Source organism: Gracilinanus agilis, chromosome 3, assembly GCF_016433145.1.
Source record: "Gracilinanus agilis isolate LMUSP501 chromosome 3, AgileGrace, whole genome shotgun sequence".
Taxonomy (NCBI): Eukaryota; Metazoa; Chordata; class Mammalia; order Didelphimorphia; family Didelphidae; genus Gracilinanus; species Gracilinanus agilis.
Window position 1 is genome coordinate 491,899,809 of NC_058132.1, and position 15,951 is coordinate 491,915,759.

A 15,951-nucleotide genomic window follows, 5' to 3' on the forward strand; every position below is an offset into this window, starting at 1 on the left:
GGCACAAAGGCTCACTCCTTCAAAAGCAGAGACCAAATTGTCCTACAGTGGTTAAGGGAAGTCATGAACTCCTAGTGCTTTGAGATGGAGACTACTACTTTGCAAAAGATTAAAGACCATGTCTTGGAGAATCTGATAGTCATCATACCTGATAGTCCATATGTCTGATAGTTCTCATGAGAATAAATGCAAATGTTAAGTTGGTAAAAATTAATCAGAAGATCACCATAATGATGAGAATTGGAGGAGGAAGAGTCAGTGCCTTTGAGTTCAAATTCGATTTGAGTGCTTGCAAGTGATATTGGATGGAACACAGAATGTAGGAGTTCTGGTTCTTTATTTGTAAGTCAGAAATAACAGTCACCACTAACCTTCTCATCCCTCCCTTTCTTGGGACACAAACTACATTTTGGTTCTTTGGACAACCCTGAAAGAAAGATGCAAAGTTGGATAATAAATTCAAACTTCAGAAATAGATATGGTGAGATAAGACAAGAAAAGTAAAAAGGAATAACTAGGGACTCTGAAAAATCATTGCCTTTCTCATCATCTTGGCCCTGTGGGCCACTACCCTCCCTTTATCCTATTCTTTTTTCTTCTCTCCAAGGAAGGTGGAAAAATTCCAACTTAGTGGAAAAACTAAATTTTGCAGACTCATCAGCTGTTAGAATGTTAGTGAGACCTTACTGAAGTCATCCTTCTTATTTTATAGATGAGGAAAATGAGTACTAGAGGAGTAAAATGAATTGACCAGACCCAAATCTAATCAGTAGGAGATTTAGGCCTTGAATCCAACACTTCCATCTCTTAGTTCAGTGTTCTTTCAATACCACACTACTTCCTCATTTATCCAAGTAGCAATTTCAAAAACATGGTGAAGTATGTTTCCAGAGACACTTTTTTTTTCTCTAAAATAACTGGTATGGGGGACAGCTAGGTTGCTCATTCAATTGAGAGCCAGGCCTAGAGATGGGAGGTCCTGGGTTCAAATATAGCCTCAGACACTTCCTAGCTATGTGACCCTGGGCAAGTCACTTAACCCCCATTGCCTAGCCTTTACCATTCTTCTGCTTTAGAACCAATATACTGGTTTGATTCTAAGACAGAAAGTAAGGTTTATCTAAAAAACAAAATTAAATAAGTAAATAATTGGTATTGGCTCATTATTAAAAAGGGTTATTAGGAGAAGGAAAATGGAAACAGATCAAAGGGAGGAGAGAAGCAAATGTATTTTAAAGTGTCTCAAATACTGAAAAAGACTTTAAACTTAGAAGAGAAAATAGGGAAGATTATTAGACAATTTTGAGCTCATAAAGCAAATTTGTTTTTAAGCTAATTTTGCTATTATAAAAATCAAATGGCTGGAAGGGACTGATAGAGCTTTGAGAATACAATCACAGTCTGCTTTTCCAAAGCTGTATCCAAATCCTCATTATTAGCCTTAAAGTTTATCCCTCTTCCTTCAGGTGGTACCATATTTAAAGTGTTCCAGTCAACTGAAAATCCCTTGTGTTTCAAAGCCCTCCAGGGTAGGAGATTCTATATCCTTTCTTGACCATTCCAAACAGTGACTGTGTAAGCTATTCTGACATTCTCAGAGAATACATGATAACCTAAATGCTTTCTTGCTACAGCTTAAATGTTTACTTTTATTCTGTCCCTGGAAGAATCTAAAGACAGTTGGTCCTATTGTTCAATAGGATGTAAGAACTGGTTTTCAGTTTTCATTCCCACCAACTCTTTCCCTCCCCCAGGTCTCTTCCTCTCTCTCTCTCCCTCTCTCTCTCTCTCCCTCTCTCTCTCTCTCTCTCTCTCTCTCTCTCATGCACATACACACACATTATATAATATATATGGAAAATACAAGTAACCATAGAGATATAAGGAGTCCAATTCTCCCCATGAAGGAGAGAGTGAAAAGGGAAGAAGTTGATAGATAATGGCTGGTAGATTTCAGGAATCAATCTGGAAATTGCAGGTATCAGGAGCTGGGCTCAGAAGAGTGTTTCAATCTCTTTAGTTCAAATTCAACTCTGTGAGTCTGTCTGTTCCATTGCACTTCATATCTCAAGATTCTAAAATCTTTTCCCAGCCTGCTTTGACTTCTTACTTCTGTTCTGTTCTTCCATCTCTCAGTTTCTTTCCATCTTTTCCAAGTTTCCATATCTCAAGACTGACCCAGAACAATCTCCCTTGGAACTGGTTTAGAAGTTAGGATAACAGGAACATACTACCCTGGGCTCCTGCATTACAGACACTGAGAGGAGAGAGCAGACTCCTGTGGAACCCCATGGAGAGATTCTATGAGTGGAGACACTGGACTCCCCCCTCCTTTCCTCAAAGAGAAGTGACAAGCTTCCCTGCATCCTCCTCCCTGACAGATCCCCCATGCCCAGGGCTTCTAGCTCCCACAGAAGATGTGCTCTTTGCAGCAGATGGCAGCCCCATGGATGCTAGAGCAGGAAGGCCTGAGGAGCTGCTGCCCAGGTGAATGACAGGAAAAGAGGTATGGGAGAGTTTCAATAGTCCCTGTATACCATCAGGCTAGAGTATCAAGCTGATTAGATGCATGATTTTCTATACCAGATAATTTTGATAATGCATCTAAATAATTTGGCTGTCAATAATTTTTATCCATAGTTCAAATCCACAATATCACTTATTCACTTTCAATTTTTTTTCCATAGGGATTTTTGGCAAAACAATTAACTTTAATTAAAAATGATTAATAAAGAGCAATGATATCATTCCATTACTGAATTAATTCCTCTTTAGATCTAGATGCCATGAAATGATCAAAGTATTTGAGACTGTGATTAGAATGGTTAAAAAATTAGGTATTTAATTGGACATTGTTTTAAAGCAAATGTTAACCTCTTAAACTTGGTTGTTTAAATAAATTTGGAATATACTAAAAGTGATCTGTTACATCTCTTTCTTAATTGGTCATATATTTTTCCCTTGACAATAAGCTGATCTAAAAGGTGAAATATTATATGCTCCCTTAATTTATTTGAGGTATCACACTTTAGATGTACCTTGAGAGCTCTGTGTGAAAACACATAATTTCTCTTCTGTAGAGCAAGAGAGGAGCTCCATATGAATGTCTTACCACATTGCATTCATAAGGTTACTAACCATTTTGAATTCCCTGATACTGAGAAAGATTGGAGTTCTTTGAATGTCATCTTATATTAACTTCATTCACATTTCTCACAGGTGGATTCTCTGATGTGCATCAACATTAAATTTCTGACTGGATGTCTTTCCACATTGTTTGCATTCATAAGGTTTCTCTCCAGTGTGGATTCTCTGATGTTCAACAAGATTGGAGCTCCAACTGAATGTATTTCCATTGTTTGCATTCATAAGATTTCTCTCCAGTGTGGTTTCTCTGATGTTCATCAAGATGAGAGCTATGACTAAATGTTTTCCTCGTTGTTTGCATTCATAGGGCTTATCCCCAATGTGGATTCTCTGATGTTGAGCAAGAAGGAAGCTCTGACTGAATGTCTTCACATTGTTTGCATTCATAAGGTTTCTCCTCAGTGTGGATTCTCTGATGTTCAGCAAGATGGGAGCTATGACTGAATGTCTTTCCACATTGTTTGCGTTTATAAGGTTTCTCTCCAGTGTGGATTCTCAGATGTCGAGCAAGATGGGAGCTATGACTAAATGTCTTTCCACATTGTTTGCATTTATAAGGTTTTTCCCCTGTGTGGATTCTCAGATGTAGAGCAAGATGGGACCTCTGACTGAACGTTTTTCCACATTGTTTACATTCATAAGGTTTCTCCCCAGTGTGGATTCTCTGATGTTGAGTAAGATGGGAGCTATGACTGAATGTCTTTCCACATTGTTTGCATTCATAAGGTTTCTCCCCAGTGTGGATTCTCTGATGTTCAACAAGATTGGAGCTCCGACTGAATGTATTTCCACATTGTTTGCATTCATAAGGTTTCTCTCCAGTGTGGTTTCTCTGATGTTGAGCAAGATGGGAGCTATGACTAAATGCCTTTCCACACTGTTTGCATTCATAGGGCTTATCCCCAGTGTGGATTCTCTGATGTTGAGCAAGAAGGAAGCTCCGACTGAATGTCTTTTCACATTGTTTGCATTCATAAGGTTTTTCCCCAGTGTGGATTCTCTGATGTTGAGTAAGATGGGAGCTACGACTGAATGTCTTTCCACATTGTTTGCATTTATAAGGTTTCTCTCCAGTGTGGATTCTCAGATGTAGAGCAAGATGGGACCTCTGACTGAATGTCTTTCCACATTGTTTACATTCATAAGGTTTCTCCCCAGTGTGGATTCTCTGATGTTCAACAAGATAGGAGCTCCGACTGAATGTATTTCCACATTGTTTACATTCATAAGGTTTCTCTCCAGTGTGGTTTCTCTGATGTTGAGCAAGATGGGAGCGACTATATGTCTTTTCACATTGTTTCCATTCATAGGGCTTATCCCCAGTGTGGATTCTCTGATGTTGAGCAAGATGGGAGCTATGACTAAACGTATTTTCACATTGTTTGCATTCATAAGGTTTCTCCCCAGTGTGTATTCTCTGATGTTGAGTAAGATGGGAGCTATGACTGAATGTCTTTCCACATTGTTTGCATTTATAAGATTTCTCTCCAGTGTGGATTCTCTGATGTTGAGCAAGACCAGAGCTCTGACTGAATGTCCTTCCACACTGTTTGCATTCATAAGGTTTCTCCCCAGTGTGGATTTTCTGGTGTTCAGCAAGGTTGAACTTCCGATTGAATGTCTTTCCACACTGATTGCATTCATAAGGTTTCTCCCCAGGTTGGATTCTCCGAAGTTGAGCAAGAACAGAGCTCTGACTGAATGTCTTTCCACACTGATTGCATTCATAAGGTTTCTCCCCAGTGTGAATTCTCTGATGTCCAGCAAGAAAGGAGCTGAAATTGAGTGTCTTTCCACACTGATTGCATTCATAAGGTTTTTCCCCAGTGTGGACTCTCTGATGCCCAGCAAGACTGGCCCTAGACAAAAAAGTCTTTCTACACTGATTACATTCATGAGTCTTTGCTTCAGAGTTCATTCTTTGATGTTCAGGAAAGGAGGTATTTTGAGATTCAACACAGAATTCTCTCCATGCTAACTTGTCTGGACCATCACTCATGAATTTTTGTTTCTCAGTTTCTACCACAGAAAGGCTCATTTCTGTTGGAGTCACTTTCATTTCAGGTCTGATCTCATCTTCTAAAAGAAAGAAAAGGTAAAACTCAGGAATAGACACATATACACACATAAATACTCATATTGCCTTTCCTCCACTGTCAGAACACAAACTAATTCATAACCTATTTCCTCAGATGAGAAGAAAAGTCATCCAATTTAACTGGGCATAATCCTTCCTTTGAAAATGCCATTACCCAATTTGGAACTATGCCCAAAGAGCTTTAAAAGACTGTATGCCTTTTGATCCGGGCATACCACTGCTGGGTTTATATCCCAAAGAGATTATAAGGAAAAAGACTTGAACAAAATATTTATAGCCTCACTCTTTGTGGTAACAAAAATTGGAAAATGAGGGCATGCCCTTAGATTGGGGAATGGCTGAACAAATTGTGGTATCTGTTGATGATGGAATAATATTATGCTGAAAGGAATAATGAACTGGAAGAATTCCATGTGAACTGGAATCACCTCCAGAAATTGATATAGAGTGAAAGGAGCAGAACTAGGGGAACCTTATACACAGAGGATACACTGTGGCATAATTAAATGTAAAGGACTTCTCTACTAGCAGCAATGGATCCATCCAGGACAATTCTGGGGGACTGAAGAAAAACAACTGCTTGATCACATAGATCGATGGGGACATAATTGGGAATGTAGACTTTAAACGATTACCCTAATGCAAATATTAATAATAAGGAAATAGATCTTCATCAATAATAAATGTAAAACCCAGTGTAATTACTCGTTGGCTACGGGAGGGAGGTAAGGAGGAGGGAAAGACCATGAATCATGTATTATTATTATTATTATTCCTATTGACTCCCAGAGGAGCATAGGGCTGCAACCATCTCATGTCAATGGACTCTATTCTGGGCAACTTCCCCCAACTGGGCATCTCACGCCAACGGACTCTGTTCTGGGCAACTTCCACCAACTGAATCATGTAACCATGGAAAACTATTCTAAAATAATTAAATAAAAAAAGAAAAGAAAATGCTATAACCTCAAAGCTAAAGAACAATGTAATTAACAAATGGCCTCCCATATGATCACATTGGCTCTTCATAACAAACCTGTGACTTTGGTCAGGCTAGCATTATTACATTCCTATCTCAGACCATGACCTCAGAATGGTGGTGGAGTAACTTCACCCAAATCCTAGCAGCTGAAACCAAATCTTGTGACTGGGTATGCTGTCTCCATAGTACTAGAAAATTCACTTTCAATCTTTTTTGCCTTGATTTTCACTGTTCACATAATCAATCCTATCTTCATAGTTATGAGAACACAGGGTTTCTATATACTAAATATTCCAATAATTTCATGATCTAGCTCATGTGTAATCCTTATATAATTTCCTTCATGATTTCTTTCAAACTTTTTTTTCTTATAATATCTGAGCAAAGGAAGAAAATCCAATCTTTTCTGCATTTATCCAAGGCATAAAAGTATGTAACCTACTTCTTGACAATAGTTATTACTTTTTTTAAAAAGTGTCTCATTTCACTACCATAAAACCCTTCTTCTGAATACAATTTAAACAAAGACATGGCATTGCCCATGTTTAAAAATAGGTCTTGGGGCAGCTAGGTGGCTCAGTGGATTGAGAGTCAGGCCTAGAGACAGGAGGACCTAGGTTCAAATCCGGCCTCAGACACTTTCCAGCTGTGTGACCCTGGGCAAGTCACTTGACCCCCATTGCCCACCCTCAACACTTTTCCACCAAGGAGCCAATACACAGAAGTTAAGGGTTTAAAAAAAAATAGGTCTTATACAGTAACTTGAATCAATTTTTTTTTAAAAAATGAGCTGCAAGCTTCCATATTAGTCCTTTTGTGCCCTTTCCATTTATTAATTTATAAACCCTTTAGAGATTTGAGATAATGCTCCAACAAACTTGAGCTAAAAATAAAGGCACTCAATTTTGTTAAAAAAAAAAAGCTTTTCCTTTTGGTCAACAAGAATTCCAAACGTTAATGGAGTTTTGTTTTTGTTTTTTTCCCCAGCAGGAATTCCAAAATATACTAACTAGGAATATGATGCTTTTAAGATGCATTTAATGACAACCTCATACTCTGATTGTTTCCCATTTTTGTCCCATTCTTGGGTTATCCTGTAATTGCATCTCATCAAATCCATAATCATGAGAACAAGATGTTACCTGAGTTTGCATTCTTGCAGCAAAGATAGCAGAGTCTTTGCAAACCCTGGTCACTAGACATGTAGAATATAGGCCATTATGAAACCATCACTGATCAGAACCTATTTTACAAAAATTGCCCTTCACTGGCCACTCACTGTAATACTGAGGTTGTTTTCTGATTTGAACTTACCTCCATGTATGTTACCATTCTTCTATCTCTTAAAAGAATTATTTGGTAACTCAGGTTAGTCATTCAGTAGTTTCAGTGAGAATGGAACCAATTTGCCAATAGTAGAAAAAATGAAATTCCACCCTTATGAAGTGGATTTCTAGATAAACTTTATTTAAAACAAAAGAAAACAACACAATATATGGCATTAATCTCCAACTACATTCATCATTTAATATACTTTTTGTCATGAGTCAATGGAAGAACAAATCTTTCATAAGGTAGGTAGCAATTCTTTTTCTTCACTGGTTAGAGAGCTAAAATTCAGGAAACATTTTTCATTCCTCAGAAAGAGATCTCATGCAATTCTCCCACCTGTTTTTTGGCATTTTCATGATATTCTTCTTAAAAATTCCCAATCTGGTGGGGTGGTGCATTCTAATTCTACCTCAGAAAATTGCTAGGACTTTTAACCCTGGGCAATTCACAGGAGTTCTGTCTGGCTCAGTCTCCTCAACTGTAACATGGAAATAATAGTATCAAGTAACTCCTGAGACTCCTATGAGGATCACATGAGATAATATTTATAGTGTGTTACACAGAGTAGGTGCTCTATGCAAATAGTGGCTTTTATTTTTATCTTTAGAATTTTGATTATTTCCTCCTTTTATTGGTTTTCTTTGATTGTCACCTGCCTCCATTTGACCTTTCTAGAGCTCCTTCTCTTCAGAGCCTCCTCTCTTGATTGGCTGCCCTGGAGCTGGGAACTAGAGGATTTCTACAGAACTGTCAGCTGTAAATAGTTTTTGCAAAAAGCCATCTTAGGCCATGGGTTGCCAGTTGATAGCTCAGACTCTAGAATTCCCAGAGTTGGCATGAGTTGGACTGAGACTGGTGAAGACCATTGGAGGAGCCCTATAAATAGGAGCTCAGCCTAACCCAAAGGAACTCAATTGTGATTTAAGGTGGGAGGTGAAAAGGGTAGGCTCTCCACTTTGTCTCAAAGCTATTTTCATAAGCCAGGGTTACCTGTTACCTTACAGGGACAGTTACTCAGGTTCATCCTTTGAGATTACTATCATCTATCAATTGATCATCAACATTCACATAATTTTCTTCACAACAACCAGAAGACCATTTCTGAAGATTCTTCAACAAAGCTAAGCCAGTCAAGTCAGAGCTAAACATCCAGCAACAGATTGTGTTAGGCCTGGCCAACCAGCCTGTCAGCATTTGGTTGTGGCTATCTTCTAAAGATATATTTTCAGTTTAGTTAGATAATTCCTATAGTTTAACCTTAATTCCTTTCCTTCATCTCTATTTCACCCCTCAACCATTACTGTTCACCTTTCATTAAATCAGTTACTGTGAACCAAAACTTGGTTACTGACCTGTTCAGCTGCAAGAGAATTCCTTAGTGAGAGAAGACACTTGAATACAATTTCTACTGAGAAGCTCAGTTAAAGTGAACCTTTACTGCTGTCTCTTGGCTCAATATTATTATTAATAACTATACCTCGCAGTCAGATAAAAATCATCTTCATTACCACAAACTATTATGTCATTAACATTCAAATATAGAAGATACATCCTGTGACAGTTAAGGAAATTTCACCAATTTCCTTATCAGTAGCTGTAAGGGGAGGGAGCTGTCCAGGGGCTGAATTCTACTGCCAACTAGTGATTGCAAGTACCATCCCCCTGCATTTCCCTCAGACCTGCTTTTCCATCATCACCTGGCAGTTTACTCTCTGGGCAGCTATATTCCCCAAAGTATTTCCCCTTTCCTTACACTGCATCCTCTCTGCTCCAGCAGAGGATGAGCTCCATGAGGGCAGGGGATGTCCACTGCAGTCCTTTATGTCCCCTATAACTTGGCACAGGACCTGGCACAGAGTAAACACTTATACATGTTTCTGGATACTAAAGAGCACAGAGGGGATAAGCTCAGCCCTTCTGCACCTGCAAGAGACTTCCATGGCACTTCAATCCCAAACACTGACCTCTTAAGAAGGTCACAGACTGATCCCTTGAAGGGACTTGATAGGAAATGGAGTCCAATAGACTCATCTTACAGTTGGGGAAACTGAGACTTAGGAGTTCAGTGACTTACCCAGGAAGCCCTTGCTAAAACCTTTGAAAAATTATACAAAATCAGGTCCTCCAGTCCCCAAATCTAGCCCTGGCTTCACCAGAGCACACAGAATCCTCTGGTCACCCAAGCTCTCCCATATCTCTTTTCCCTTCACTCACCTGGGCAGCAGCTGAGGCCTTCCTTCTCCAGCATCCATGGGGCTTCCCTCTGCTCCAAATAAGAGATCACATCTTCTGGGGGAACTGGAAGCCCTGGGCATGGGGAATCAGTCAGGAAGGTGGATGGAGAGAAGCTGGCCATCCTCTTGAGTTCCCTTTAGGGAAAGGTGGGGGAGTCCAGTGACTCCACTCATAGAACCTCTCTATGGGGTTCCCACAGGAGTCTGCCCTCACCCCCTATGAAGCAGAAGCCCAGTTTAGGATGTGCCTGTTACCTAGCTGGGGGACCTGGAATGAGCAACAGCCCCCCCCCTCCCCACTCCATCCTGTTCTGGTTCATTCTAGCAGAAACACCTAAACTCTCAAACTGGGTCAGAGAGTCAGTGTTCTGGGTCAGTCTGAAGCCCCAGACATAGGGACCTTGAGGGATCAGCTTTTGTCCCCCTACCTATCCTGCTCCTCCCTCTCATGAACTGTTCTTTTGGGGAGACTCTGCCTCTGTTCTTGGGGGATTCAACAATTCTTGTTGGGACCAATGCTATCTCTCAGTCAGTTCATTTGTCCTGACAATGACACAGGAGTGTAAGCAGTCCCTGTGGGAAGCTTCCAGAGCCTCCTGGAGGAGAGACTCCAGAGCATTTAGGGTGGGGAGAGGAGGGAAGAGAAGGGTGGGGAACCAATTAGGAACCAGAACATTTGGTTCTGGGGCATTTTCTTCAGAGAAGGCTAGACTCAGTCCATACTTTTCTGCTATCTGGAAATGAGTCAGCTAGAAGGGGAGCAGGCAGGGACCTGAACTGAGAGGAAGGAAGGTCTCAGTTTAAATCTGGCCACAGACAACTCCTTATATGGGTACTGCAGAACAACCACTTACTCGAATCTCTACTTCCTCGTCTGTAAAATGGGGATAATTCTGTCACAAAATTTGGAAAATTAAGGTGAAGAAGTGTCATAATATTACTGAGAAAACACTCAGCAGAGCACTTGGCCAAGAGCAGGCTATTATAAACTCTTCTTCACTTTCCGAATTGTCTGATAGGTTCACCTGGAGGATTAGGGCAATAGAAGGAAGACTAATAATGACAATGCTGCTCTACTGGGGACACCAAGGAGCTGTGAGCTACCAGTTTATTCTGGTTAAAGAGAAAATTATTCACCCTAGATAAGAAGAGGGTGGGAGGAAAACCTGCCTAAACAGTTTTCCAAGATGTGTTTGGGAGACACAATTCCAGGCCAGGGAGAGGCAAGATGGAATCAGCTCTCAGATTATTTCCACATCTTAAGATTCTTCAACCTGCATTTGATCTTGGACTCCAGGAGTACCAAAGGGAGCCTCCAAGGTCCCATTATATGATGCAAAGTTGTTTTACAAGAGAACCAGGCAGCAGAAGGTCCCTGGCTCTGGGACTTAGCATAGGAACACTTTTCCCTTCCTCATAGCTGAAAACTGCTCTAACCCTGCCTGCTGCTGAGGGCCATATTCCCTTGAAGGGCAGACTTGGGCAACAGGGAGAGGGCTCCTTACCCACAGAGAACAGGTTCCGAGCATTCTCCAGCATCACCTCCTTGTACAGCTCCTTCTGGGGAGGGGCCAAGAGGCGCCACTCCTCCCGGGTGAAGTCCACAGCCACATCCTTGAACGTCACCATCTCCTAGAGCAGGCCAAGTCAGAGGACACAGGGCTGAAAGCCACATCAGAGTGAAGAGCCCACCTCTGGTCAATTACAGGAGGAAACTGACACACAGAGAAGGGAGGGGCCCAAAGGCCTCACCCTTTGTCAGTGTCAGAGTCAGCACTAGAAGCCGAGTCTCTAAGAGCCCAATGGAGGTTTGAGCAAAGCAGCTCCGAGACCCTCCAGAGCAATGCTGAGGAGTTTCTATCTAGTGTGTGAAGGAACATATCTTGGGCTTTGGTCCCAGGTGCCCCAGGCAGCAGTGGATGTAGGTGACCCAGTCACGTGTCTGATTCCCGGCCTGCCACTGTGTCCCAGGGCAGCCCAGGTCAGGGGGAGTGTCCCAAAAGTCAGAGTGCCAGAACCAGCACAAAGTAAGCACCGAGGGAGGAGCCAGGAATGTAAAAGGCAAGCCAGGGAAGGAGAGGGGCCTTTTGTACCTCCCCTCTGCAACTGACTGGCTCTCTGAGCTGGGGGCTTCTCTCTGAGCTTTTCTGGTCTCTTGATCTCTGGCAAGCCAAGCCTGAGCTCGCTGAATGGAGAACGAGATCTAGAAAGGCTGAGACCTTTCTCTGCTTCTGTCAGACTCGCTTTACTAATAAATGCTCATGAATCTGGTAATAAGCCTCCAGCAATGCAGCTCATGGGCACCTCATCACCATTCTAACCTCAATTCAGGGTATTTGCTGACCTCGGAAGATTCAGATTAGGCCCAGGGAGGCAGGTCTAGTATTTCTACACCCCCGACTCATCTCTCAGAGATGTCAGGTTTGCTGTCCAAAGTCAGGGCCACAACTCTGGATTCAAACAAGAATTGGTTGTTAGTCTGAAGAGAGAAGGAGGGCTGGGGCATTGCTGACTCCTCAATTTCATTCAGAGTCTATAAAAGGAAGTTTCTAAATAGAAGTTCAGGAAGATTCAGTCTTTAAACTCACCACGTAGAACAGTCTCGATCACGAACCAGCAAAGCTCCCTCAGGTCTCCTTCACCACACGAGTCACAGCCTCACTCACTCCCCTCCCTCCTTGGAAGGGCCACATATATATCACTTCTAGTGCCTTCCCTTAGCCTTCATGTCCAATCACAATAGACACTTTCTCATAGAACCGCTGGGGGGGTGGGGAGAGGAAGTCCATTGATTCTGATTCGTTACTCACTCTAGCACAAGTGGGTTAGGACCTCCCAGAATTGGAAGGTGCTCTCCTTTGGTGATTAAATCTAAAGATGGGCAGTGTAGACTTAATTTAATTATCACAGAACTGATCCTAAGATGGAAAGTGAGGGTTAAAAAAAATCACTTTTTCCATTCCAGGGAAGTTAGGTGACTGTGAATAGAGAACTAGAACTAGAGACAGGAGGTCCTGGATTCAAATCTGCTCAAAGACACTTCCTGTCTGTGTGACTCAAAGGAAATCACTTATCCCCATCTGCCTACCTATTACCCATCTTCTGCCTCACAACAGATGCTGAGCACCAATTCTTAGACAGAAGTAAGGGATATTTAAAAGTCTGCAGCTGAAGGAATCCAGGAGGCCAGGGTCCCTGGATTCAAGAATAAAGACTGGGGAGTCATAGATAAGAAGACGAGAAAGGGCTTTGAACACCAAACAGAATGTTTTGTATATGATCCCAGAGGGAATAGGGAGCCACTGCGGTTTACAAAGTAGGGGAATGACACCATCAGAACTGCCCTGTAGGAAAACCCCTCCAGTGGGAGAATGGAGGAGGCCTTGGAGTAGGGAGAGCCTTGTGGGAGACAAACCCAGTAGCAGGTTGTTTAATAGTCAGGAGGGAGGGAATGTGGGCCCCCACCAGGATGATGGCAGTGACACAGGACAAGGACAGGGACAGAGAGCTCCTGGGAAAACTAGACTCTGTCTGCCAAGTGCCCCTGCAGTCTCAGGGTGGCTGGACTGAGTTTATCCTCATGTCCAGGATCGCTCAGGCTCATTTCAGTCCAATGAGTTCTCCCACAGCAATAACAGGGAGGTTAGAGTTTCAGGAGTGTGATAATTAAATTAAGTCTACACTGCCCATCTTTAGATTTAATCACCAAAGGTGAGAGCACCTTCCAATTCTGGGAGGTCCTAACCCACTTGTGCTAGAGTGAGTAACGAATCAGAATCAAGGGACCGGCCCCTAGGGGTTCTATGAGAAAGTGTCTATTGTGATTAGACAGGAAGGCTAAGGGAAGGCCCTGGAAGTGATATATATGTGGCCCTTCCAAGGAGGGAGGGGAGTGAGTGAGGCTGCAATTGGTGTGGTGAAGGAGACCAGAGGGAGCTTTGCTGGTTTGTGACCTAGACTGTTCCACATAGTGAGTCTAAAGACTGAATCTTCCCGAACTTCTATTGGGAAACTTCCTTTTATAGACTCTGTGAGTGGAGTTTGCTCCATTCACCTCTGGGCCTCAGGCCCTTTAACCCTCAGCTGAGGGTTAAGATCTACTTGGGCTAATCAGTGGGATAGATTCTTATTTCCGCACTTCCTCTCTCTCTTCTCATGTAATTTCCATAAAAGTCAATTTTGATTTGAGATTATTTTTAATTGAGGATTGATAATAGTTCAATCCTCTGGCAAATATCTTTAAGATATTGAACCCATAAAACCCCTTTTTCTCCCTTACAGGAGTCATGGGAAGCTCACCACCAAAGTGATCTGAACAACAGGGATGAGGGAAGCAGGAACAAGAGGCAGAGGAGGAAACTTTGCGGTCAGTAATCCCCGAGTTTGCTCCCATTGGGGAGGGGCGGGGGGGGGAGGTAGTACTGGGGAATCTGAGGCCATAACACAGGGCCATCTGATGGGTTCTAATCAGCGTTTTAACCATCTCAGGAGAATGGGCAGGTGAAGGGATGTCAGGCACAGGGAGGAGGGGGAGGAGGAGGAAAACCAGGAAAAGGGCCTGGATGTGGCCAGGAGGCCAATTTGGGCCGAATCTGACAATAAACTGGGCCAAAGCCAAACCCCTGCTCTCAGGGGAGGGGGAGGGGCTGCAGGAGGGGCTAGCCCATCCTGGGAGGTGCTCAAGTACCTGCAGGAGGAGCACTTCTTTTTTTTTTTTATTTTAAACATTTATTAACATTTATATTTTAGAAAAGTTAACATGGTTACATGATTTATGTTCTTACTTTCCCCTTCACCCCCCGACCTTCCCCCTCCCCTGGCCGATATGCATTTCCACTGGTTTTAACATGTGTCATTAATCAAGACCTATTTCCAAATTGTTGATAGTTGCATTGGTGTGGTATTTTCGATCCCCAATCATGTCCTCATCAACCCATGTATTCAAGCAGTTGATTTTCTTCTGTGTTTCCTCTCCTGCTGTTCTTCCTCTGAATCTGGGTAGCGTTCTTTTCCATAAATCCCTCAGAATTGTCCTGGGTCATTGCATAGCTGCTAGTACAGAAGTCCATTGCATTCTATTTTACCACAGTATATCAGTCTCTGTGTACAATGTTCTTCTGAGGAGGAGCACTTCTGCTCCTTCCTGGAGGCTCCCTTGGGCTGGGGGAGGCTCATGGGCTTGGGCCCCAGTACTCCAGGGGGGCCCAGTCAGCCTCCAGGGAGAGATCCTCCAGCCAGGAAGCTCTTCCAGGGGGCCAAGCTAGGCTCAGGGTTCAAAGACAAAAGGGGGAGCTGCCAAGAGGACAGGATGTGGCCTGTCCCAAGACCTTAGATACAGCCTAGACCCACAGAGAGCACTTCAAGGCCCCTTTAAGCTTGGTGAGCCAGCTTCTGTGCCCCATCACTGGCTGACTGAGGATCAGGACTAAAATACCAGGCAGAAGAGGCCAAAGGAACTGGTGAGGAAGTGTCTGAGGCCACATTTGAACCCAGGTCCTCCCCTCTCCAGGCCTGGAACTCTCCACTGTGCTAGTCAGTGGCCCAGGTGGGAATCCCTTTGCCAGAGGGCAGTCCTCCCTGTGGGGAAGGCCCTCCTCCCCTCAGCCCCCCACCCCTGACTGCAGGGCCTTCCAGTTGCTCTGCTGGCCTCCTCAGCTCCCTTCCCCCTTCCTCCCTGACACATCCTCTGGCCCCGGGGCCAGACCAGCCTCCTGGGGGCTCCATGAACAGCACCTCCAGCTCCTGGCCAGGAACACCTACTCTGGCTGTCCCCCACGGGCAGGCAGCATGCTCTCACTCCCCAGCTCAGACCACTGCCAATGCTGGCTTCCCTAAAGTCTAAACTATAATCTTGCCTCCTCCAAGGAGTCCTCCTGAACTCCCCAGGAGGACTTTCACTTTCTGGTTAGTACTGCCTATTTGGCCAGACTAGAGCTTGGTTGGGGTAACTGAAGCAGAGGACTGCCCAAGGGGCAACAAGGGGCTTCCATGGGGTGGAGGAATTGCAATCTTGGGTCCCCAGCCAAGACAGGCATGCAGGGATGTTCCTGCCTGCCACGGCCACAAAGACAGGGGAGAATAGATACAATTCAACAGAGAAGAGCCATTAGGAGGGGAGAGAACAGGAAGGAATGGGATGAGACCAAAGGGGCCAGGAG

The 15,951-nt window shown here is 43.3% G+C and overlaps 1 pseudogene; it reads right to left on the reverse strand.

Annotated features, from left to right (window-relative positions):
• Window positions 1–3,181: 3,181 nt before the first annotated feature.
• On the reverse strand, window positions 3,182–11,428 carry LOC123241757 (annotated as a pseudogene).
• Between the last annotated feature and the right edge of the window lie 4,523 nt (window positions 11,429–15,951).